At 42.7% G+C, this 24,870-nt stretch overlaps 1 protein-coding gene across 4 annotated transcripts in view; it reads right to left on the reverse strand.

Annotated features, from left to right (window-relative positions):
• The window catches only part of palm2akap2 (PALM2 and AKAP2 fusion), a 177,212-nt gene that overhangs the window by 39,817 nt on the left and 112,525 nt on the right, over positions 1-24,870 (reverse strand). The window contains exon 1 of one of the 4 annotated variants that reach the window (XM_084324586.1): positions 385-593. The exons of the other annotated variants lie outside the window; for them this stretch is intronic. The gene's annotated coding sequence lies outside the window, so the exon portion shown is untranslated. Of the gene's footprint in view, positions 1-384; positions 594-24,870 lie in introns of those variants that run through there. 4 annotated transcript variants of the gene reach the window in all.

Genomic DNA, 24,870 nt, shown 5'->3' on the forward strand with positions numbered 1-24,870 from the left:
TGGCTGGCTGACTAACTGGCCGGCCGGCTGGCTTAGTGGCAGATGAGAGAGGGTTTCTGTTGGTTGACAAGACTGATCCAGGGTATTTCCACATGGAACAAACATGAAACCCAGTCTTTACTTCCTTTAAAGCTATCTGGGTTTTAGTTACAAAACCGTCAAGCAAAATAACCATATCGGTCCATTTTAAGATGTCACACGAGTGACGTTTTTAAACGTAAGAAATGTAAGAAATTAAGACGCAACATTCAAAGTACATTAAAAGTTAAACACAACAGAAGTTGTATACTTTTAGGTGATTTCAGAATGATTTGAATGGACTATGCATTCATCATATTAAAATGACATAACTACGGGTCTCCGTGTGAAGAATTAAACACTCACCAGTAGCTTGTCAGTGTCCACCACCACTACGCCTAGTGAGATCAGTCAGGACAGGTAGACTCCTCTACAGTCTTGGTAGAATCCCTACAGTAGAATCTTTATAGTCCAGTCCATCCCATTGTAGTGTCTCAGTAGATCCTAGCATCCGTGACACAGGCGGTATCTCCTTCCAGAAGCTCTATCTGTTCTGTCCCTCTTGGGTTCTGTTCTGTTCTGTTCTGTTCTGTGGTTGTGAGATAGTGAAGCGTGTGACTGGCTGCTCTCAGGCTCTTTCCCTCTTCAGCCTCCGTCTCTCTTCCTCTCCTCCCTCCCCGCCTTTTCCTCCCCCTCCTCTTTCCTCTCCTCCACAAAGCCTCTCCTTTCTCAGTCACATTCCTGACGCGGCCGCTCGATAGGTTGTGATGTCATAGGCTGAGGGCGTGTGTGTGGGGGGGGGGGGGGGGGGGGGGGGGGGCGTGTGTTGGCTCTTTTCTCCAGAAGCCCCCGCACACAAAGACCCCTTCTGTGCAGGGCCCTCACACACACACACACACACACACACACACACACACACACACACACACACACACACAGACAGACACACAAACCAAAAACATCCACCCTCCTTGTCTTCACTCCTCCCTTCCTGTGTAAGACCCAGCCCTTTCTCCATCCCTCCACCCATCCTCTCTCCCTCCCTCCTTCCATCATTCCCTCTCTCTCTCTCTCTCTCTCTCTCTCTCTCTCTCTCTCTCTCTCTCTCTTTCTCTCTCTCTCACCGCTGTCCTCCACTACATGGCCCCCTTGCCCTGCCCCTCCCTTCACAGCTGGAGAAAAAGAGAGAGAGACCAAGAGAGAGAGAGTGAGAGAAAGGGATGGACAAAAATGGGAGGTGAGAGAAAGGGAGAGAGAGGAGGAGAGGGCAGAGAAAAAGAGAGATGGGGAGAAAGAAAGAGAGAGAGGGGGGGAGGGAGGGATGCCAATTTGTCCAGTCATCACCAATGTGGAACTGTTGACTCAGTTCAATGCCACTCTTAGCCTTTGTGTGTGTGTGAGTGTGAGTGTGAGTGTGAGTGTGAGTGTGAGTGAGTGAGTGAGTGAGTGAGTGAGTGAGTGAGTGAGTGAGTGAGTGAGTGAGTGAGTGAGTGAGTGAGTGAGTGAGAGAGAGAGAGAGAGAGAGAGAGAGAGAGAGAGAGAGAGAGAGAGAGAGAGAGAGAGAGAGAGAGGGGTGTGTGTTCCTAGTTTACTACAGGTCTTAGCCTGAGCACACAAATGTGTGTGGGTATACAGTACGTCCAAATGTTTTTGTATGCATGTACGTGCCTTTCTGTGTGTGTGTGTGTGTGTGTGTGTGTGTGTGTGTGTGTGTGTGTGTGTGTGTGTGTGTGTATTGGGTCATAGGATCAGGCCAGTGGTAACTAGAGCTTGTAAGTTGGGTCATGGTGCACTTTCTCTTCTCACAAACACTTCAATATGTAAACACACACACACACACACACACACACACACACACACACACACACACACACACACACACACACACAACCACACACACAACCACACACACACACACAGGTTTTCACTTTCAATGGTGTACAGTAGATTCTCCTACAACCTCCAGTGACTCCTAGTTGACATACTAACACTGATCGAGCCAGTAAAGTAGCTTGATGATTTTTGTTTGAATATCTGATACAAAATGGTTACTGACATTTTATCTTAACTCATTCAGCACCAGGGATTAGCCGGGTCCCGTTGTAGCTACTAGCTATGCCACGCTTTAAAGATAGGAGTGCATCACCCTGTTTGTAGAGCTATATCTATATTCTATATTATAGCTATGGAGACAATACTATAGTCATTTGACACTGACTTTCTTCCGTCGAACATGCAAAAAAGAGATAATTCTTTCATGCATACGTTCGCACGTTATCCCATGGTGAATATAAGTATAGTTTAGGAGTGATCCGGGATAATTCATGAAACGCTGAGTTATAGGGCGCCACGTGTATTCTACTATAAGCGTTGGCGTTTCTTGCCTGGACACGCTACTATTTCCAAATGAAATGTATATATAATAGGTATTATGTTTCAGCATGAATGCATGAAAGGGGGGGGGGTAGTTTTTTTTATTATTGGGTCGTTCCTTGTTATTGGCACTCAACCGCTGGCAGCCAATAACGAGTGAACTCGTTGTTGGCGCAGAAAGTGTTAAGAGTTTAGCTTAAAAAAGTACGATGTCTGAGGTTTTCATAATCATAATAATTTTCATAATCAGCATTTCCTTTGACATATTGAGAAATTAACATCAAGTCAAATGATGTTTGTATTGTGTTTTTGAATGAATCGCTTCAATCAGACCAGCGATAGAGAAACCGCTCATGGAAAACTGGGGCAGTGACCCAGTAATGGGTAGCGTTACGCTGGGGACGCAAGATCAAGTCCTGGACTCATCGGAACTTGTGACAGTTGTTATGCCAGCACAACACACACACTTCATCTAGCAGCTGCTGACAAGGACCACAGAGTAACTGACGAACTGAGATGAAAAGAGAGATTGTTAGAGAGGGAGAGCGAGAGGGAGGGAGAAGGAGAGAGAAAGAAAGAGCAAGAGGAAGTGTTGGGGTGTGTGAATCCTACATATTGTCTGTGTGTTTTAGCAGATAATGTCCATCTGTGTGTGTGTGTGTGTGTGTGTGTGTGTGTGTGTGTGTGTGTGTGTGTGTGTGTGTGTGTGTGTGTGTGTGTGTGTGTGTGTGTGTGTGTGTGTGTGTGTGTGTGTGTGTGTGTGTGTGTGTGTGTGTGTGTGTGTGGAGAAAATGCGAGTCTGAGAGGCGGGGTGTTGAAAGACAATGATAGGAGTTTATTCAACATCCAAGAAGGCTAACATACAACTGTGTTTACTAACTCCAACCGGGACTATTGCCGCTTTTCCACTGCATGTTTTCAACTCCGGTAAAGTTATAGTTGAGAAGGTCCGTGACGCTAACTTGTCCGTGCGGACCCCACAACCCATAGATAGTTCCAACTCACCGAATTACGTTAATCCACCACAGTTGCACTCAATATTTAAATAATGTTAGTCTCTAAATAAATGTAGACAGACAATGTACGTATTTTAAAAATAGAATGAACAGAGCAGTGTTGTTTTGAAACAGTACAGTGTGTGTGTGTGTTAGTTCCGATCCGATCACGTGATCGGGATCGGCGCCGATCACGTGCTTTTCAGAGGATCGGGGATCGGGAAAAAATAATAATAAAAATCGGCAGTCAAAAAAAAAATTATTCAACAAACATGACCATGTCCACGTCTTAAACTCATACAGAGGCCTTAGTTTTGGTTTTAAATTACATAGAATATATCATCATTAATGTATTTATTGTCACACAGAGCAGAATAATTGTCCACAACAAACACATTCCCTTTAATTTACACCGTTGCAACAAACACATTCCCTTTAATTTAGACCGGTGTTCTGCCACAACAACACGTCGCTCCCGAAACACGGTTAATATCCACTGACTTGAGCAGCTAGACTTAATGTCAGAGGTTTGGAACTAAGCATTTTAAAATAGAAAGTCAAGCCAGTTGCAATGTTTGCAAGGAGGACAGGCTGGAGGCGAAGTTTTCAGACTAACTTTTCACCTGGAGGATAACGTCAATTATTTGCTGTGACTGAGGATTATTGTCTGCGTTTCAGACCAGAATGGACCATTACGTAAGTCGAACACTGAATGTATACTAATGTGCAAACATATATTGAAACTTTTAATATTTCTCATATGAAGCAGAAGCACATTTCTCAGGGTGAATGTAATAACAAAAGCCTCCGCGCTCGCGCCCCGGACTATAGGCAACAGAGGGGCTTGTCTCGCTCCGCCAGTTTGACAGAAATGCGTCAAAATTGATTACTAATGTGAAAGATCGGATCGGAAACGATCGGATCGATAGATATTTAAAATCACATGATCGGGATCGGATCGGGAGCAAAAAAAGGCGATCGGGACATCCCTAATATTAGCATTTTATATTGATGGCCTTCTAATTTGTTTGTTTATTTATTTATTTTCAATAACAGTGACACTTTTCCTTTTGATAAGAAATCCAGCCATATTCCTTTCATTGTATTTCAAATACTGCACTTTAATTTCAAGCGGAAAACTAATCTTTCCATTAAGAACTGACAATCAGGGAATTTAAACATTGTTGTTTATTTTAAATAAAGGAAAGTCTAGTGCTGGTTGAGCATATGCATACTTCATGTTGATGGCCTTTGTCTATAATGTGGCCACAAAAATAGAAAGGTTTAATTATTTTGTTAATACTTTGACAAATGTAGCCTATATATCAGTTCGGTCTGCCAAACATTATTTAAGGCACACCGCTGTAAACCTTTTTTGTTAATTTTTTTAATAAATGAGAAGCATGTTTACATTTTTGGAGTGTTACATTTAAAAAAAAATTAAACAAGGTATATCGAACCGAAAACCGTTACCCCAAAACCGTGATACGAACCGAACCGTCAATTTTGTGAACCGTTCCACCCCTAGTAACTTTACTTAGTCAAAAAATATATATATATCAGTCGAGGGAACAGTGTGATTCAGAGCTGAAACAGCTCATTCATTGTGAAGACTTTTGCCTATTCAACCCATTCAAGTGAACAAGTGCCCAAAATGAAGTGGTCTACAGCTGATTCTTTTAAAAAGCTAAATAAGGGGAGAGGAGAGAGGCGAGAATGATTGAGGGAGAGACCCACAGCCACTGTGCAGATGATGACGTGAGTTTGTACTCCTGTCTCATCCCCTCCCGAGTGGTGGAGTCTGAGACGTCACCCAGAACACTGAGCCTCTCAGTCTTCGCTCAGTGGAGGAGAATGAAATGGTCATCCAGTTGACATACTGGCTTTTTCACATTATTAATGGGCTCTCCTCTCTCATTCGGCTTAAACACAAAACGTTCCCACATCAGAGCTGTGGAATGCCGCTTTGAAACCAAGTCCATTTATTCTGCCAAATGTTCTGGCTGGAATTGTTATCGCTACACTTCACCTGGCTCACTGCTGCCTGCTGTCCACCTATTAGCCTGGAGTAACATGTTATCGCTACACTTCACCTGGCTCACTGCTGCATGCTGTCCACCTATTAGCCTGGAGTAACATGTTATCTCTACACTTCACCTGGCTCACTGCTGCATGCTGTCCACCTATTAGCCTGGAGTAACATGTTATCTCTACACTTCACCTGGCTCACTGCTGCATGCTGTCCACCTATTAGCCTGGAGTAACATGTTATCTCTACACTTCACCTGGCTCACTGCTGCATGCTGTCCACCTATTAGCCTGGAGTAACATGTTATCTCTACACTTCACCTGGCTCACTGCTGCATGCTGTCCACCTATTAGCCTGGAGTAACATGTTATCTCTACACTTCACCTGGCTCACTGCTGCCTGCTGTCCACCTATGGACCTGTTCGCTGTATACAAACATACCGTGTTCGAGCCAATCAGCAATAACAACTGAGTTACGTGACTAAGTTGCGTCGGACCTGCGTGAGCTGCTGCGCTAAATGAATACAACGGGGCTCTATGGAGAAACCATGGCACTCCCCTGACTAAAAGTTGTTTCAAACAAAAACGGCTGGATGTAATTTAGCCAAATCAGCATGGCTGTGAGTGTGAGTCTTTCACCTTTTACATATCTAGCTTTGGCATGGATTGATTGTTTAGATCGCTAGCATGGCTAACAAATGCAAATATATTGTAGTCTGCCCCGTTGTTCTGACCAGGATTACATTCCTTTCTGCCCCGGTGATGCGCGCGCACAAAGTCTGACATATACAGCGAACCGGTCTATTAGCCTGGACTCTGGAGTAACACATTATCTCTACACTTCACCTGGCTGGCTCACTGCTACATGCTGTCCACCTATTAGCCTGGAGGGGATCCGATCAGTAAAGGAATTTCTTATAGTATAGATAATCTTATCTTTGTGTGTGTGTGTGTGTGTTTGTGTGTGTGTGTGTGTGTGTGTGTGTGTGTGTGCAGTGTAAATCAGAAGAGGTTAATCTCAACAATCATCTCCATTCTCACTGATCAGTGACTCTATGAGGTCACGGACCCTTGACGACATCACTATGACAGGAGGAGAAAGGTCAGCAGGAGGTTGTGTGGAAGAATCCCTTTGTTTGTAAGACAAGCTTAAATTTCACACATAGGAGAGCCAATGCCACAGTGACCTGGTCCCCTTCATTACAGTCGGGACACTTCTCCACCACAGTGACCTGGTCCCCTTCATTACAGTCGGGACACTTCTCCACCACAGTGACCCCCTGGTCCCCTTCATTACAGTCGGGACACTTCTCCACCACAGTGACCCCCTGGTCCCCTTCATTACAGTCGGGACACTTCTCCACCACAGTGACCTGGTCCCCTTCATTACAGTCGGGACACTTCTCCACCACAGTGACCCCCTGGTCCCCTTCATTACAGTCGGGACACTTCTCCACCACAGTGACCCCCTGGTCCCCTTCATTACAGTCGGGACACTTCTCCACCACAGTGACCCCCTGGTCCCCTTCATTACAGTCGGGACACTTCTCCACCACAGTGACCCCCTGGTCCCCTTCATTACAGTCGGGACACTTCTCCACCACAGTGACCCCCTGGTCCCCTTCATTACAGTCGGGACACTTCTCCACCACAGTGACCCCCTGGTCCCCTTCATTACAGTCGGGACACTTCTCCACCACAGTGACCCCCTGGTCCCTTTCATTACAGTCGGGACACTTCTCCACCACAGTGACCTGGTCCCCTTCATTACAGTCGGGACACTTCTCCACCACAGTGACCCCCTGGTCCCCTTCATTACAGTCGGGACACTTCTCCACCACAGTGACCCCCTGGTCCCCTTCATTACAGTCGGGACACTTCTCCACCACAGTGACCCCCTGGTCCCTTTCATTACAGTCGGGACACTTCTCCACCACAGTGACCTGGTCCCCTTCATTACAGTCGGGACACTTCTCCACCACAGTGACCCCCTGGTCCCCTTCATTACAGTCGGGACACTTCTCCACCACAGTGACCCCCTGGTCCCCTTCATTACAGTCGGGACACTTCTCCACCACAGTGACCCCCTGGTCCCTTTCATTACAGTCGGGACGCTTCTCATTGTAGCAAGATTAGTGCTTCTCATAGAAGGTGGTGGAACTATTACCAGAGTCTATTATGTAATGAGAATTTGGGTCACTTGCTACTGTCCACATATTGTGTTGTTGATACCTGAAACCAGGCTTTTTCAAATGCAGCCATTTTGAATCTACTTGCATTAAGAATAATGAGGCAGCGTAGAGGAAGCAACTGATTGGTGCTTGTCTCAAGACAATAGCCTATCACGGTTTAGCCAAACAGGAAACCAGCAGGCTCTCCCTGTAGCCACGGAACCTGCCGTCAACACAGGAAACACAGACCCCCCCCACGCAAAATGGCAGGAATACACCTGTTCTGCCGAATGCACACGCACGCACGCACGCACGCACACACACACACACACACACACACACACACACACACACACACACACACACACACACACACACACACACACACACACACACACACACACACACACACACACACACACACACACACACACACACACACACACACACACACACACACACACACACACACACACACACACACACACACACACACACACACACACACACACACACAGGTATGTATGGACAACTGGCAGAAAATGTAATGGACAATTTATTTGATTAATTAATAAACAATACTCATAAATATAAGTGAAAAGTCCCTTATACATAGCATTTAATTGTTGCCCAAACAATGTATAATGGACTTATGTCCATTGAGCCATGAAGGTCAAGGATGCCCAACCTACACCAGAGTCCTTGCTCTCAGCTGGCCATGGCTAACAGTTATGAAAATATGGTAGCAATTCCCGCAAAGTGAACCCTTTTTGGACATTCAAGCTTTGCACGTATTATAGACTACTATAGTATGTTTCACCTAAGGCGGTTTAGGAGAGCAGCTTGTTTGTCCACAGCTAATTGGACTTTTGCGTTACTGAACAGAAGCAAGAAGCCGTGAAGAAATGTCCAGCCACCTTGAGGCAGTGAGTACAGTCAGGACTACTAGCGTTTCTCCATCTACATACACATATACAAACATATAGGCCTACATACCTGACCGCTAGTATCACTTTGTAGCCTTCTACTTAAAAGCAGTAATGATGAAGCAAGTGTCCACATACCCATTGTGAGAGCGCTTGAAACAGCATCCACACTGAAATCATCTCCAGTTGTCTATGAGTTTTGAGTGCTTTTGAAGAATGCTCTGCATGCCTGGACTCATGGCAACTATTTGTGTTCCTTTCAAAGCCCCTCGAGACAGACACACACACAATAACCACGAACCCCCCCCCCCCCCAAGACCCCCCAGACCCCTCACAAAATCACAACAGAACAACTCCACAGGCGCAAGAGAGAGATTCTCCAGGCTGAATACTAATCAACACACATAGAAAACATGCACGCATGCACACACACACACACAGTATGTGAAGATCACACACATGCACACGCACAGCATGTGAAAATCACACACACACACACACACACACACACACACACACACACACACACACACACACACACACACACACACACACACACACACACACACACACACACACACACACAGTTGCACACACTCTCTGAGTTGAATACTAATTACACACACACACACACGATTGACACTCACAGAGAGTCCTACTTAAGCGCAGAAAGGGCTGTCATTGGGTGAGTGGGAGCAGTTGTATACACAAGCTCTCGAGCCAAAGAAGAGAGCCTGATTAACACTGTGTATGAGTAGAGAGAGGGACAATACTATCCTCCTGGCCATGGGGTAACACTGAACAGTAACCTGCCATTAGTGAAGACACAATACACTATCCTCCTGGCCATGGGGTAACACTGAACAGTAACCGGTCCTGCCATTAGTAAAGACACAATACACTATCCTCCTGGCCATGGGGTAACACTGAACAGTAACCTGCCATTAGTAAAGACACAATACACTATCCTCCTGGCCATGGGGTAACACTGAACAGTAACCTGCCATTAGTAAAGACACAATACACTATCCTCCTGGCCATGGGGTAACACTGAACACCTGCCATTAGTAAAGACACAATACACATCATATGACAACGACTGAATGTGTTTGAACTTTCTTCTCAACCAATGGCTGCCTATCTTCTACAAGTCACCAAAGACGTCAACTGTAGAAACGTGCCGGAGTGCACAGCTGTGAAGGAAGGGTGCACTGCATTTACAACATGATTCGATTATCTATGTCTTCATGATCGTGGGAAGCCAAAAGCGTAACTTGATTAAACTTGATTAATCGCCCAGCCCTACCATGGAGTTCAAAAGTTCAGAGCTCAGTAATTATACTGTGTTAGAGATGACATGATGCAGATACTGGTGTCAGATAATGGGCTGATACCAGCCTAAAATCAGTAACCAAGGAATGTCCCCAGCACTAACACCTGATACCATGAGCCATGTGTAACACCGACTCAGAAGTCAAAGCAAAGCCACTTGATATTCTGCTCTTTGGACACAGAAAGATGTTAAGATATTTCCAAATGGAGAAAACGGATCACCTTCGAAGCTTTTTTTGGCAATCGAAGCTTCGGGGCCGAGCTTCAATTTTAATTCGAAGCTTGTTGTGGGACTTGTACAGCACTTTGGTAAACTTTGTTGTTTTTAAATGTGCTCTATAAATAAAGTGGATTGGATTAATTAATTAAGTAGCCCCTTTCGTGACTGTGACGCAGCCAACAAGGTTTCACTCGGCTGCGCTGCCTGGGTGCAGTGGGGCTGCTCTCACAGCCAACGACATGACATTACATAATTATGTTGCAACCTTCGTCTATCAAGCAAACAATTATATAAATATTTATATGTAGTTGATAGAGACAAAGGCAGAATTCAACTTAATTAAGCACGTTTTATTAAGACATATTTTTATATGGGTCGGGACACTTTAAAAAAGCAGCACAATGAACACAAATCTGTCCGACATAGTCTTAAATAACAAACGGCATTGCTTCGCTTCTTCGTCGACATGTCTGCTGCACATGTCCTTGTTGTTTTCAACACAGATAATCTCCACGTGCTTGTTGTAGAGAGGTGGAGTCGAGGCGCCGCTTACTTTCGTTTCATTGGAATGGAGGCGGGAAGGCGCCGCTTACTTTCGTTTCATTGGAATGGAGGCGCAAGATTTTGGAGACAATTCCGGTTTAGCGTTAGAATGGAGTAAGTCGCATGTGACACAGCTGCTCACCCGTTATTTTTTTTTTCGTTTTAAAAACATATTTATAAACCATTAATGCGTTTAAAACTTGACGCATATATCAACTGAGATTATCAACTAACTATATTGACCAAAAGAATCGAGATGCCAACAACAAGGAAAGACACAACAAGACCAAAATCAGTCGCAGAGGACCCGCCTAAGGAAGCAGGATTCGTGCGGCAAATAGCAGAGAATATTGACGTGACAGTGGCCGCTTCAAGTTCAACCCCTTCAAATACCTCCGCGGACACCGAACATATCATCCGGAGAATGGAGAAAATGGAGAAGACAATAACCCAAAAAGTAGATGCTATCAAAGAATCTATCGAAGGCAAAATAGAAGCGCTGAGAGCGGACGCCGATGCACATATTAAACGCACCGAGGCTCTGGAAACAGGTATGGAAGTCCACCAACAAAATTTCGTTCGAATCGACAAAGAAGTAGATGATATCAACGTTAACCTAACTGCTGAGATGAAGGGAAACTACAAAGAACTCAATACGGAGCTCAGCGATATAACGATGGAGCTTAAGCGAATCAATGAAGAACAGAAAGCCAAAATATTCGAGATGGAATATCAAAAACGCAAGCTGAATATTCGTATAGTCGGTCTGGACGAGTCGGTGAGCTGCGCACACCCTGAAGAGTTTGCCACAGAATTACAGAAAATCTTGGGAACAGAGATCCTTCCTAAAGTACCAGAGGTGGAACAGTGCTACAGATTGGGGACCCGATCCAATGACAATAACGTTAAGCCCAGAGTGATATTGGTTATCCTGCGCCAAGTCAGAATAAAAGAAATGATTATTCGTGAAACTCGCAGGATGAAAGGCAATCTGAAATACAAGGATATACCAATACACTGCTTTGAAGATTATTGTCGTGAGGTAGTGGACCTGCGTGCCAAGTTCAAGACGGTGATGTCTCAACTCTATCTGGAGAAATACAGACCCCTATTAATATACCCTGCAATACTTTGCATCGTCGATAAACAAGGAGCAAGGGTTTTCCTCAACTCGCCTGAAGATGCAGCCAAATACATGTCTGCACAACACGCAGGATAGTGTATAAATGGCCTTTTAATCTCTGTTATGCATGGACACCATATAGTATAAACTTAAATGAACCGATGATCTGGGACAGAGAGACCTACGAGCTCAGAGTTATTGAATGCTTTCCCCGTCGGGATTCTATTATTGCGGACATATTGGATTCAAAATTGGAACACTCCAGAACATACTGGAACATTCGAACACTGTAAAAACGACATATTGGAATAATCTAGAACATCTAAAGCATTCTTTGATATAGGGAACATTCTGGAATAACAGCAATACGTGGCCAGACATACTACCAGAAGCCCTTCGGGGGAATAATCAACAGCATCTAGCTGCAGAACCACAGAACCATCATAGCAGCGGCCGGCTGGAATAACATTCTACACAACGGATCATCGCCCACCCCTGGCCAGGGGAAATGCTGCATATACGTATTTAAAAACTGCTTTTTATTAATTGGAAATATTTCCACTACTTCTCCAATTTATACTTTAGATGCAAAGCTCTTTTAAGATCTAAGTTAATGTTCTCTTCCTTTTACTTGTTTTTTTTCTTCTGTTTTCTCTGACTTATTGAGGCTCTCTTTTCAGTTCAATACCTCCATATTATTCATGGGTTACTATAAATTACACAAGTTCATATAAAATGTAAGTGATTAGGGCATGATAATTGAAGCTTATTTTTGGTCTTTATTTTTAGTTTTATCTTTAGTTTTACATTTTTATTTAACGGGAAAGTGGCCAAGCCACAGTCGACATTCTACTTATGGTAGAATTTAGAGTGTTAGATCCTATGGTATACATAGGAATGTTAAGGATAATTGGATCATTCTGGGATATCCGGTGGTGCAAGGGAGGGAGTCATACGCAAAGGTTGTGTTCATGGAACACAATCCTGTACGACTCTCGGTGGGAGGGGAGGGAAGGGGATTTTTATTTGTATATATGTATGTTTTTAAGCTCGGCTCTCAACGGGACCTCACTAGTTGGATGTATATCTATTATTGCCTCGCACTCCAGAAGCATTACCAAAAACTACAATACAACATGTATAGATTATGGCTAGTTTGAATATAATGATATGGAACACCGGGGGAATAAATAACCAACTCAAACGCAAAAGCGTGCTCACACTGATGAAAAAAGAACATATGGACATTGCTCTGCTAAGCGAAACGCACATTCTAGAGAAAGACATAGATAAATTAGCGGACAACACATATCATAATATTAGTCACTATTGGTACGAGAACTCGGGGTGTAGCCATAGTCGTTAAACGTACGTTGAATATTGTATTAAAGGGAGTATGGTCTGATGTAGAAGGTCGGATAACTATAGCTAAGATTGTACATAAGAACAGGAAAATAGCGTTGGTAGCGGTATACGCCCCAAATTTGTACGAAGAGGATTTCTTCACTACACTAACCAATGCAATGTTAGACATTCCCGATTACTCATTTATAATAGGTGCGGATTTTAATGCCATCTGGAACCCAAGGATGGACAAATCTTACCTCGCCTTTTCCAGCGAACAAAAGAATTCATCTAAGGCATTAAAGGATTGGTCGAAGATTACAGGTGTAAATGACTTATGGCGATTACTTAATCCCACGACCCGAAAGTACTCTTGTCGATCTGCGAGACATAACACATTATCCAGAATAGATTATGTCTTTGCATCACAGAGACGATTTGATAATTATGAAGTGGAAATGATACCCAACGCACTATCAGATCACTGTTATTTACTCCTTAAAGGAACATTTGGTATACTATCCTCCCGAGCCCCAAGATGGCGATTTAACTCGATGCTGCTTAATAACAAGGAATTCATTACACAACTCAAAGAAGCTCTTATAGTATTCCAACGGGAGAATGCAAACTCGGTACAAGACCCCAGAATAATATGGATGTCGGTAAAGGGAATGATCAAAGATTTCACTGATAGCTTTTCATCCAAAATGCTCAAGAATCAATGCACAAAACTGGCTGAGCTGGAAACGCTTTACTCAACATTATTTAATTCTCTAAAATACAACAACTCAACTCGACTAGAGAATCAAGTTAACGTCCTAAAAATAGAGATCAATGCCATATACAGACAACAATCGGAAATACAAATACGCAGCACAAGACAACAGCAGTACTCCCAAGGTTCTAAACCTAGTCACCTATTAGCCATGCGATTGAGAATTAATGCAAAATTTGCAGATATAACTACCATTAGAGCACAACAAGTACTTGAAACAGACCCTGTAAAAATAAACGATACATTCAAAGAATTCTACTCCGACTTATATAAATCAGAATCGACCTTCGATCAAAACAAAATGGACACATATCTTAATCAAATTATTCTCCCTAAACTTTCAGAGGATGACGCTAAACAGTTAGAAACACCGATCACACTAGAGGAACTCAAGAAGGCCATAACCGCAATGCAAAGTGGTAAGGCTCCTGGAAGAGACGGTATCCCATCAGAAATGTACCTTTCTTGTTGGGACATAATTGGACCCTTATTACTAAATATGATCTTATACTCAGTCAAGGAGGGGAACTTCCATAAGAATGACAATATTGCACTCATAACAGTCCTCCTTAAAAAAGACAAAGACCCCAACGAGTGCGGTAGTTATAGACCTTTAAGCCTCCTCGGAACCGATATCAAACTGTACTCTAAGGTATTAGCCATCAGATTACAAAAGCATATGACGTCTTTAGTTCACCCGGACCAAACTGGCTTCATAAGAGGCCGCCTGATCACTGATAACATAAGACGAATACTGCACGTACTAGATGCCGACAAGGAAGACACCATACCTAAGGCGATGCTGTCCCTGGATGCTATGAAAGCCTTTGACAGGCTGGAATGGTCGTATCTATGGGCAGTATTAGAAAGGATGGGGTTAGGAAAAGGATTCATTGATATGATTAAAGTATTATACAAAGACCCATCGGCCATGATTACAACAGGTACAATCATCTCCAAAATCTTTCCGGTATCACGCTCAGCCAGACAGGGTTGCCCTCTTAGTCCCGGACTATTCAATCTATCATTAGAGCCTTTAGCACAATATATAAGACAATCCCAATCCATAGAACCAATCGAAATCAAGGGCACACAACATAAAATTAGTTTATATGCGAACGACGTAATATTGTTCATGCAAAACCCCAACACCACATTGCCTCATCTGCTCAAGTTGATTGAGAACTTTGGTGATTTATCGGGATTTAAGATAAATTGGCCGAAGTCGGCTTTCCTTCCACTTAACACCCCTGCAAAAAAAGATATAACCCTCCCAGGAGAGATACCGATGGTAAAACATTTTAGATGCTTGGGAGTGGAAATATTCCCCACCATAAGACAAACGGTGAAGCACAATTACACAAAAATCCAAAACAAAATCAAAGACGACCTTGATAGATGGGCAAAACTTAAAAACACAGTACAAGCACGGATATCAATAGTTAAGATGGATGTACTACCTAGAATCAACTTCTTCAGTTCAATGCTACCGTTACCCCCTCCAGAGGGTTACTGGAAAAGATTACACTCCTCCACATACAAATTTATTTGGAATAACAAACCACCACGTATAAAAAGATCCATCGCACAGAGAAATAAAGCAGATGGTGGCATGGCATTTCCAGATTTTTTCCAATATTTTAAGGCGTACACATTAAGACCATTGACAACATGGTTTGACCCCCAAGCATTAGTATCCTGGAGAAAATTAGAAGAAAACATAGTAGCCCCACATAGACTGAAGGACATAGCATACACTAAACTACCAATCAAGCACTGTGAACGGAAATTTTGCCCCATAATTACTCATGCGATCCGGATATGGCGTGAATCACAAAAAAAAAATCCTAACCCACATAAATGGCACAATCATACTCCCTTATTCAATAACAATGCACTCTTAATTGAAAAACGACCTATAAGATTCCCTATATGGGAAGAGCAAGGCATACACTCATTAGGGGATGTTTTTAACAAACAGGGTTTTTGTAGTTATAAAGAAATACGCACAAAATTTTATCTCACCAAGTCCACATGGCTTTTTTACATACAGTTACAGCTAGGGATGACCCCCGGACCCCGGTTTTAAACGGGAACCGGTACTATATTAGAAAATACCGGAGTATTTATAAGCTCCGACGTCATCGGTACTGCTATCGATACTCTAGAGAAATTATTATTATTATTTAAAAGTTGCCAACGATCTCTCCTTTCTCTGTCTCTGCACGAGAAGCGAGCCGCAGCGAGTCATCATTATTACACACACTCCTCGCGAGTCGCTACACATACAGGTACTTCTTTACATACGGGTACTCCTTAGTGTTCCTCCTTGCTGTCCCCGACGCCCGTGCTGAAGCGCGCTGCACACAGACAGCTCTGCCTCTGCATGCACTGAGTCGTGATGGCGGATAGAGCGAACTGCGAAGCGTTCTAAAGTATGGATATACAACGCACGTTGCCACAAGTGCAACAAAACATTTGCCAGTAAGGGTGGCAATACGAGCAATCTATCAAAACATGTTGGCAAAACACGATATTAGTGTGCAGAAATGCGCCGTATTTGACTGCCTTGCGCGCACTGTTCCATCTGCATCCACGTCCACTGCAGCCGGTAAGCCAAGATACGGAGTTTCCTAGGCTAATAACGAATTATTACAAATAGGCTAATAAACAAAATAATTGTTTAGCTACAAATACTACAATCTAAAAACTTTTTATAGATCGTCAAGCTGAGGTGTCAGCCACCAATGTGTCCTCCCAGGCCAGTGAGCCCACCACACATCCTCCCTCTACCTCCACCACCCAAAGTCCTTTCTCCCTAGCAGCTAGAGGAATGATGACAGAGGATAGGGTGAACGAGTGTCACAGGGCTGTGACAAAGTTTGTTGTCAAAGGCCTGCACCCCTTCTCTACAGTGGAGTCCAAGGGCTTTAGGTAACAACTAATCATTCAGTGTATATCGTTTTTTTTGTATACATAGTTGTCTAACTTGTCTGTTGTTGTTGTTGTTGTTATAAGTTATTATTGAAGCAGCTATTCCCACCACTCCACACAAATTTACAATAATTCAATCATTTCTAATCTTTACTGTAGGGAGATGACCAATGCTCTCAACTGCAAATATACCCCTCCCTGCAGGAATGTCCTCAGTAACACACTGATTCCTGCCTGGTATAATGTTGAAAAGGCCAATGTTATCACAGAGCTTAAAGATGTGCCAAAGTTAGCCTTTACATCGGATGGGTGGACCAGCTTAACTCAGGACCACTACTACTAAATAAAATAGAAAGTCCCAAAATAGTTCATTTATCTGACTGCTTGTATTAATTGATAAAAAAAGTAGCCATGTGCAGTAATATAGTTATATAAAAGAATAATAAAGCAATGTCGATTCTGTTCTTAATAATTTTTTTGCTAAATCAAAAAGAACCGATAAGAGTATCGATAAAGTACCGAACCGTTAAGCAGTATCGATAAGAGTAGTAGTATCGATAAAATCCTAACGATACCCATCCCTAGTTACAGCTATGTTTGAAGTCTCACGGTGTTCCATTAGACATACCAATTGAACACCACAGATACCACAAATTCTTCTATGAAAGAGAGACATCGAGAGGTTTTGTTTCAGATTTTTATCATCAATTACTAACGTCCTCGTATGAAACCCTCCAACTAGACTCTGCCTGGAGGAGGGATATACCAGACCTGGAAAATGACTTTGATTGGCAAGGAGCCTGGGCAAATGTCCGACTTACATCAAGGAACCCGGACCATCAACAAATCAATCTTAACTATATTCACAGGACATACTTGACTCCTATAAGACTGTGCAGAATGGGTCTTAAACAAGACTCCAAATGCTCCCAATGTACAAATGGGGACGAAGGGACATTTATGCACATGTATTGGGACTGCCCTCCAGTTAAGGCATTCTGGAAAGATGTGACCCAACAATTATCAAAACTCGTATCTTGGAATATACCTGTACACCCCTCGGTATTACTATTGAATGATGTTTTTGAGTTTGCAGTAAATCCACAGCTAAAGAGATTGGTTTTATCGGGTATCACAGTAGCTAAAAAGCTGATCGCATCACGCTGGTTTCAACCGGAAAAAATGTGCCGGAAAGTTTGGTTTCTTACATATCTCGATGTGATTTTGTGGGGCGGCGTGGCTCAGGGGTAGAGCGGGTCGTCCAATGATCGAAGGGTTGGTGGTTCGAATCCCGCTCAAGCCCATGTCCATCCCACTGCCGTTGTGTCCTTGGGCAAGACACTTAACCTACTTGCCTCGTATGAATGTGTATGCATGTGAATGAATGTTGGTGGTGGTCGGAGGGGCCGTAGGCGATGATTATTCGCCACGCTTCCGTGAGTCTGCCTCAGGGCAGCTCTGGCTGCAATTGTAGTTTACCACCACCGGTATGACTGTGTATGAAGTGAACGAATAATGGACTCTGTAAGCGCTCTGGGGTCTCTGGGGTGTCACGAAGAGCGCTATATAAATCCAATCCATTATTATTATTATTATTATTATTTATCAAGAAATATCTACAGCAAGAATTCTGGGTCTCAATGAATCCAAAATGTCAATGTGGTTAGAAGTGGTGGAGAGAATAAAAGCGAGCTTATAATGGTAGTGTCTGGTTAGGTGCAAGGGATAATGGAGGTACTACCCAAGGTGGGGTCCGGGAGGGGGGGGTCCGAGCTGGAGCATATGTGTGTAGGTTTTTAGATAACAGGTATTAGGGGTATATCTTATATAAGACAATTAACTAAAATGTGATTTCATTGGATGTGCTCTGACAATTAATGCTTGTATATCTTATCGTGTGTTGTCATGTTTGTTTATGTGTTTGTTTAAAAAATAATAAAAAAATAAAATACAAAAAGATTTTGGAGACAAAAAAAATTATTACATTGTTTATATATATAATATATATATATATTTTTTTTTAAAGTTCTATTTTTTTTTTCTTTGAAGCTTGTGCCATCGAACGAAGCTTCGAAGCTTCGACAGCCCTATCTCAAATAATTTCTGTCAGATGATCCCAAAGTAACGGCCTGAGACCAGAATGGATCGTGTCTGTACTGGTTAACCGGCAACAATTTAGGACTCGGTACGGCAGTGAAAAAGTGGTATCAGCTCCTCTTTAACAAAGATAATACCTGATGATCCTGACCTTGAAGCAACACCGAACAGTAACCTGCCATTAGTGACGTCTGGAGCTCAATGATTATACCGTACAATCAGTTAATCACTGTTTCCCCAAACTCACAGCCAGGGACAATAACACCATGTTGCTCTGCCTGATCTCTGGCCTGGTTAACCTCTTAAACATTTTCACGCACTCGCTGCACTTTGCACTTGTCTACCGGCTCCGGGCTGCATTTTTCGCCGATCATCCAATACAACGTTGCGAAAGTTGAATTTGCCGCCCACACTCAACCAATTGTGTGCTTCGGGTCTCAAGTTACATGACGATATATCCTGCGAGCATCAAGTGACCACGTCCGGTTCTGAACGGTCCTGAACTGACAAATCACCGCTGATGGCGAAAATTATTGATCACCGTTGTAGCCAAGGAGGGTCCGCTCCGAAAGCGATCCCAGACGGGCGGGTGAGAGTGGGGGAAGGTGGGGAAAGTTGACGAAGAAGTCCTTTGTCCTGACTCAAGCGTCAGAATGAATGGAAGTGGACAGCCATTTTGGATAATCATGCTGTATTTTTACCAGTACACACATTACAAAAACCTTTCTCACACACTTTTCCGTGGGATTTATATAAAATTTGGACCTGTACTACATAAGACTTCAGGCTATGGAACCGTAGTGTTACAAACAGGCATCTGGCAACCACTAAACAGAAATGTGAGTACACACAACTTTTACTTCAGTGTGTTCAAACTTCTGTTACTCTATTTCATTAGCACTCAAAGTGATTTTTCTTTATTGTGTTAGCAACTTCAGAATGTTACCTTTCAAAAGAGACCAGACTCATGCATGTGCTATAAGTATAAAGTATAAAGCTAAGCTTTGCAAAAAAGGTATGCACTATGCAGTCATCAAAAACTAAAATGGCCCCATTTTTGCCCGATGCTTAAGACGTTAAGGTGATGTGGACATTTAGTTTGTCATGTTATTTTTGATTATGATGAATGATAATGAAATCACGATAATGAAACACAATTACTCATTGATTTAAGAACATCGTATGACAGCAATTGAATTTGTTTTACCTTTCTTCTTGACCAAAGGCTGCCTTTCTTTTTTTTATCTAGACATCTGCTCCCCCTTTTTTCTGTATTTTTCTCCCATCCCAATTTAGTCGTTATGCCAATTCCCTTCCTGGTCGTTGCACGCTTTTGCCCCCTACTGTCGGCCTGGGGAGGGAGAAGACTACCACATGTCTTCCCCCGATACATGTGGAGTCAGCCAGCCGCTTCTTTTCACCTGACAGCGAGGACTCTCACCGGGGGAGTGTAATGTGTGGGAGGATCACACTATCTCCCCCAGATCCCTTCCCTGCTGACAGGCGCCCCGACCGACCAGTAGGAGTCGCTGTTTACAACGACCAGGATACATACCCCGCCGGCTTCCCACCCGCTAACACTGCCAATTGTGTTAGTAGGGACGACTGACCAAGCCGGAGGTACCGCTGACAGCTGGATTCGATCCCAGAGTCTCTGCGGTGGTGGTGAGCGATTAGTCCGCTGTGCCACCCAGCCGCCCAAAAAGGTTGCCTTTCTGTCATCTTCTACAAGTTACCTTTCTGTTATCTTCTACAAGTTACCAAAGGTGTTTCAAAATAACTGGAGAAACGCCGTGGCTCCCTCCTCCCTCTCAACACCAGCTGAAACTACTGTTTGGGCCTGGGGGCTTGTGAGAAACTACTGTTTGGGCCTGGGGGCTTGTGAGAAACGACTGTTTGGGCCTGGGAGCGCACCGCTGTGAAGGAAGGGTGCGCTGCATTCACAACACAAAACGAAATGAGCGCAACACAGCATGCGGCACAATAATCTCAATTATCTTGTTTTCATGATGGTGGGAAGACAAAATCGTAATTGCAATTGAAAGTGGATTAATCGACCAGCCCTACTAGACGGCACGCTATCCTGTTTCCACCACATCTCATAGCTGAAGTCTAAGGTCAAGGCCAAATCACTTTCACCTATTCTGCCAAACTCACCCTCATACAAAATGATCATTCTCCCCATGTTCCATTACGGTGGTATAATGTACAGGTCTGCATGCAAAGGTACACTTTCCAAGCTTGATGCTTTTTACCGTTCTGCTATATTTCAAAACGCACCACTGCACTCTCTGGTCAACCGGCCCTCCCTTCACACACCGCTGTCACATTCACTGGTTTCCTCTCGTTTACAAGACCCTTCTCTGTCTATCACCCCCCCCCCCCCCCCTACCTGTGTCACCTGCTGTCTGTCACACACAACACCCCGTCCTCACTCTGTAAAGATTCCATAAATCAACACCCCACTCGGTCTTGCATCATTTCAATCCGCTGCTCCCTGCGACTGGAATCAGGGTTCCCATAGACATTGCAAAATCTTATTCAAGAACTTTCATTTTTCATTTTAAAGGGGCATTTAAAAGGATACAATTCACTTTTAAATCTAATCGGGTCCAATATTTATGGCTTAAAAGTATGTCCCGATCAAATTTTTTTGCTCAAGATCAGATCTCGATCATGTGATTTTGAGTATCTGCTGATACCGATTTTTCCTGATCCGATCTTTCGGCAATTATGAAAAAAGAAAAGACAAAATTGCAATCGAATTGACCCTTAACACATTGAGTGCCACGGACGCGTTTTGTCGTTAGTTCATGCCGACCTTTGAGTGCCCCCGACGCTATATAGAGTTTGTTTGTCGTTTTTTTTAATTTATTGGCGATTTTAATTCATATTTCATCAATCGAGCCTCGGGTTAGTACTGCAGAGTCAATTGGGAAGATACCGCCCCCTATCGTCTCCCTGTGTAACTGCACCCCATTACTTTACACTGACGAAGGGGGGGGGGGGTGGCCAGTTTCCTCATTTTACTTTTCCCTCAAGCCAACTGAAGAATCCATTGTGCTCGCCGGCCCGGAAAACGCGCAGATTATGTATTTACAGTACCCAACACTGTAATCAATAAGCGTGATCGATATTTGGAATGGCGATCAGGAATTGGAATAATCTTTTTGGATAACATCTGATCTCAGGTAAGGAATCTATTTTACCAGTCTTAGGATAATCAGAGCCATTTTCACCTATATATAAGCGTTTGCCCTATGCGTGTGTGTGTGGCTGTGATCACTGATGAGGAAATGAGAGAATCGATTTTTCAGCCCGCCTCTATAGCGTGCATAAGTACACATATACTATCGATAATCTAGCATTTATTTGAAAACTATTCATAAATAGGCCGAAAAATTACAACGTGTTTGTGTATGCCAGAATATTCCAGTAAATGCCGTTTATCACGGAATCTATATATTTTCCTTGAAAACGAGGGCTTTTAAAAATGCTATAAAACGGAAATGAACCGATTAAAAAACAATCTGTTTCCACAATGTTGATTGCAAACAAGTCATTGATATGCGACAGGCAGATTAGACACATAGCCATAATTTAAGACAGAGATTATGCGTTCACAACACTATCATTGAAGTGGGTGGTGGCATTTAACCATGTTAATGGCCGGCACTGAAAGTGTTAAGGTTTTTTTTTTTATTTAACATTATCCAACTATCCATTATATCCAACATGGATATATAGCTTATTTTTTTTCACTTATTGCAGCATTGGATAAAAATTCAAAACAAAATAAAAATTAAGCTTATCAGTGGTGCACCACAAAATAACCATGTAAAGTAAAACAAATGATGTGCAGAATGGTGCAACAATAACAAAGGTAGTGCAGTAACAGAGGTAGCTTGACTAGCTTCACAAGTTCAGTTACATTCAGTCATAAATAATAAAATATAAAATTGGCTTAGTGCAGAATAATTCTAGACTATGAACTAGTTTAGTTTAAAAAAAAATTTTTTAAATAAAAATCCTGATCTTTTTCCGATTCCGATCTTCTGAAAATCACGTGATCGGGACATCCCTTAAAACCAATTTCCGACAGTTACACTTTAAATAAAAAATGTACTTGATTCAGAACAATTTTATCATGGATGAACAAAACTTTCAATGCGAATGGTTGATTTGAATTCGAAAAATGGGCTGTTTTCAACTAATTCCAAGCCTTAGCTTTTTTTTCTTTTCTTTTTATCAAGCACTTTAAGCACTTCAAGGACCTTGTGCGAACCCTGTGGAATGCTCTGCAATTTTTTTTAACTGGATAAACTTATTCCCATGTCTGCCTACAAGGATGTCTGACATTATGATTCCTGCTATTGTTTTTTCACCATGTATTATTATACCCATAACATTCTTATGGGGTTTTCTCCATAATGTGCTTTGTTGCCTGGTTGTTTGCTTGCCTGTGTTTTCCTGTGTTTATGTTTAGTTGTTTATTGGTGTGTTTTGTGCCTTTAGCATGTTTTGTATCTCATAGCCCACCTTCCCTCCCCTTAACCCTTTCACTGCCACACTACAGAAGGTTAACCCTTTACTATCACACTACAGACGGTTACCGTCTGTAGTGTGATAGTAAAGGGTTAACCGTCTGTAGTGTGGCAGTGAATGGGTTAACCCCTTGTCGTGTGGCAGTGAAAGGGTTAACCGGTCAGTAGTGCGGCAGTGAAAGGGTTAACCCGTTGTCGTGTGGCAGTGAAATAAAACAAAATAATAAATAGAAAAGCAAACGGAACTGTAAGGGTTCTTGCCTGGTCACTCATTTTGCTCAGGGTTGGGGTCAATCCACTTTGAAATCAATCAGCTAAGGAGATCTTAAAAGAAAGAGAAAGAATTAGCAATTTTTCTGTTTACATTTGGAATTTACTGAATAAAAAATGAACGCCACCCTCAAGTTCACTACAGGATCTGTACAATGTGGTAAGAGTCAGTTCTGTGTTGTAAAAATGCCCTCTGTCGTGACAAACCCTCCTGTAATATTCCTGAAGGGAATGTAAGACAATCACCCTCCTGAGCCTCAAACAGCCACCGCCTCCCTCCTCAAAGAAAACGTTTGAAGTGGTCTGTTTGAGGCAGAGGGACTCGGGACTCATCATAAAACTGCTGTAACATAAAAAACCCATTACGCCAATTTAGGGGGGGGGGTTAATTTAACTGGAATTGAAAGTTTATGTGGTCGTTAGTGTGATGACTAAGGTCCATACCCCTAGGGCCAATGAAAAGAGAAAGTTGACAACAAGCGAACAAGCTGCCATTTTCTTTTTGAAAACGGGAGCAGAGAGAAGGTCTCGTATGTGCACATATCACGCACATAACATGCACATGCTTCCCAAAGGTTGACACCCAGAAACGTCCTGAGCACAGCAAAATAAGAAGATACAGGCAGAGGGATAAAGACAAACTTCTAGAGGGTCATACGTAAGTGATGAAAGACAGGGATTACATTTAGTATGAGTCTACACATCATTTTCTAGGATAATTCTACTCAGTATACCTTTAAGAACTCGACATTCTAGTGATGACAAAGCAATATCTGCTGCCCATTGAAACGTATGCCGTTAATAGAATTCCAAAATAGAATTTGGAGGAAACATTTCAAAATAACTCACACCTGAAGACCCATTTAAGCAACAGAAATAAACGCCAAAACTGTACTCCTAACAACAAGACACTGCACACTGAACTAAAAAGAATATTCCACATTCCTGATGTCTCATCAGCCATTCCAAGGAATCACTATCAATCAATGTTCGCTCAGTTCAATTCAATATTCTCTGCATCAAATATAAGTTCCATACATTACAGGTAGGTAGCTACTCCAGTCAGTCAGTCAGTCAGTTAGTTAGTTAGTTAGTTAGTTAGTTAGTTAGTTAGTTAGTTAGTTAGTTAGTTAGTTAGTTAGTTAGTTAGTTAGTTAGGCAGTTTGTCAGTCAGTT

Source organism: Notolepis coatsorum, assembly GCF_963971535.1.
Source record: "Notolepis coatsorum genome assembly, chromosome: 11".
NCBI classification, from domain to species: Eukaryota; Metazoa; Chordata; class Actinopteri; order Aulopiformes; family Paralepididae; genus Notolepis; species Notolepis coatsorum.